The sequence below is a fragment of the Rhagoletis pomonella genome, unplaced genomic scaffold, assembly GCF_013731165.1.
Source record: "Rhagoletis pomonella isolate Grant_MI unplaced genomic scaffold, Rhpom_1.0 Rhpom_scaffold_00006, whole genome shotgun sequence".
NCBI classification, from domain to species: domain Eukaryota; kingdom Metazoa; phylum Arthropoda; class Insecta; order Diptera; family Tephritidae; genus Rhagoletis; species Rhagoletis pomonella.
This window is the reverse complement of record NW_023458560.1, coordinates 48,621,763-48,624,371: the sequence shown is the minus strand read 5'-3', so window position 1 is coordinate 48,624,371 and position 2,609 is coordinate 48,621,763. Positions and strand designations below refer to the sequence as shown.

The window sequence follows — 2,609 nt, the reverse complement described above, 5'->3', positions numbered from 1 at the left end:
TTTTTTTTCACCCGAGATAGTCAAAGTTGGGGAAGAAAATATCAAAAAGTTAAAAATCCAGAAATAGTCCTAATTTTATGATGGTTCCTTATTATATTTTAACTACATTGCATTTGAGTATGGAGAGGCAACTATCTGGAAGTATTTTACATAAAAAATTTACTAAGTATTGCCCGGTTTGTAGTTGCAGTTAAAGAAAACACATGAATAGGCACGTTTTTTTTTTAATTCGAAAAAATTTAAATATTTCAAAAACGGTGACACTTTTACATGAACATTTTTTGTTTATCAGGGACCTCACCCCCCCACCTACCTTCCCCTAGAGTTTGGCACGTTACTTCTGGGACACCCTGTATATACATACCTACATCCCATATCGTCGGTGATACTGCATAGAGATACATAGTTAGGTCGTTAACAAATTTAGTGTTGGAGACTAATGTCCTCTCTAACGAAAGGACAATAGAAGAGACCATGGGCGTAGCCAGGTAGGGGCTCGAGCCTGCTCACCAGTAGATGCTGCGAAAAACCAAATTGATCATGTTGTGATAGACGCTTCCAGTGTTTTAGACGTACGTACACTCAGAGAACCAATATCTTGCCAACAAGTGCTACTTTGGACGCCGTACGAACACCACACTCTATAAGTCAATCGTAATGGCCGTGCTGGTATATGGCGCAGAAGCATGGACAATGACAACATCCAATGAGGCGGCTCATGGAGTATTCTAGAGAAAGATTTTGCGGAATATTTACGGGTCTTTATTTATTTAAAACTAGTTTCACTACGTTGAATATCAATGCTTCAAACTACTTGTTAGCGAGTAATGTCTGCAGATAACAGTATGCAGCTGTATAATATGTATAATAAGGTCACAACCTAAATACTTTTTAATTAAATCTATAGGCCATCCGTTCCATTCAGGGCTAAAATTATAATAAATCAATGTAATTGTATATATGTATGTAGTATGTATTTCACCACACTGCCAAGCAAAAGAGACGCGTAATTTTAAAGAAAAACTATCGGATAAATATTTAAACGAAATGTCGTAAAAGTACAAATATTTTACTCCTACAATTCTTAGAAATAATTCAGCGACAAACAATATGCGATCATTTTAAATGATTTCATGTAACGCAAACCCATAAATATGTACATACATACTATATGTACATTGTAAATACTTTAGTGCATATACATATGTACATACATACATATGTAGTCATGAGTTCGTTGAAAAAACAATCAATTTTCGCGTTGGTCATCAATGGCTGATTTTAAAGTACGAGTCACGAAATTTCAGCGTAATCTGCTATAGCATTTAATCATGAATATTTGGGGTATTACAGTGCACATATTTAAATGGCTCGTCGGCTGAACTGACCGATCACAGAGTGTTTTCATGTAAATTAGAGTTTTCGAAAATAATATTCTGATTACGTCAATAGATATGTATGTATGTACATTAGGGTGGCCCAAAACTAAAAGCGAGATTTAAAAATATTTTTGTACGGGCCTGCCACCTTTCTAAAAAATAAAACAACGGTTATAGAAAATTTAAGCTCACTTAATACCACAATATGGGTATCACGCCAAAAGTGTATGCATAAGCTTTGGACTAACATGTTTTTAACTTACATAATTATGTAAGCAAAGTGAAATGATGCAATATGCGTTTTTGTACATTCGATAGTTCGACATGGTAGCAACAATATATCGCACTCATTTTAATTTTTTAGATAGGTGCCAACTCTGCCCAGACATATGTAGGGGTTAAAGCTTTGTTTCAACATCTTTTCAAAGTCATATTTCACTTAACTGCATGGAGCATGACTTAAAAAAAATTATTTTAGATAAATGGCAACCCTATCCAAAAATATATGTGAATTTAAGTATGTATTCTCAAAAAACTTTTCTGGGCGTGCATAATATATCCATATTGTGGTATTAAATAAGCTAAAAATTTTAATAACCGTTGTCGTATTTTTTGGAAAGGTGGCAACCCCGTCCAAAAATGCTTTTAAATCTCTTCAAACGCTTTTAGTTTTGATGAAGAAATTTAATTATTTTATTGGGCCTTTGAAATAATATTAAATTTTCAACTATCTGGCAACCCTATTTTTCAAAATTGTCTACCACATACCGACAGAAATGATCGCGTAGAATGCAAAAAAAAAAAAATAAATATATCCAATGAGCTGTTCGTGCGTGAAGTTGTTATGAAAACTTAAACTAACTCAATTTTGTATATAACAGATAGGATTATCGGTTATTAAAACACACTTAGCAAAATTTTTAAGTTAAATAAGCATCATATTGTTATTTTTTGAGGTTTTCTGAAGGAACATAGTCTTATTCGATCAAAAAATATTTATTTTTAACGATTTTATAGCATTCTTACAAAAAAATGTATTTTCCCCATGTAAATTACATAGGAAGCTTCAAAGCCCTGGCGGCACGGGTAAATATTAACCAATTTCAAAATAAAAAAAAATACATGACTTCTTATTTTCGATGTTCTTCAGTTCTGGGCGGTGGCAGCAGGAAAAATCAAAAAAGTTAATTTTCCTATGTATTTTTGGGCCACCCTAATGTACATATGTAT

General features: G+C 33.1%; 1 protein-coding gene across 4 annotated transcripts in view; it reads left to right on the top strand.

Moving 5' to 3' along the window:
- LOC118740857 overlaps positions 1 to 2,609 on the top strand; it is a 534,289-nt gene that overhangs the window by 159,462 nt on the left and 372,218 nt on the right. The window lies entirely within an intron of this gene.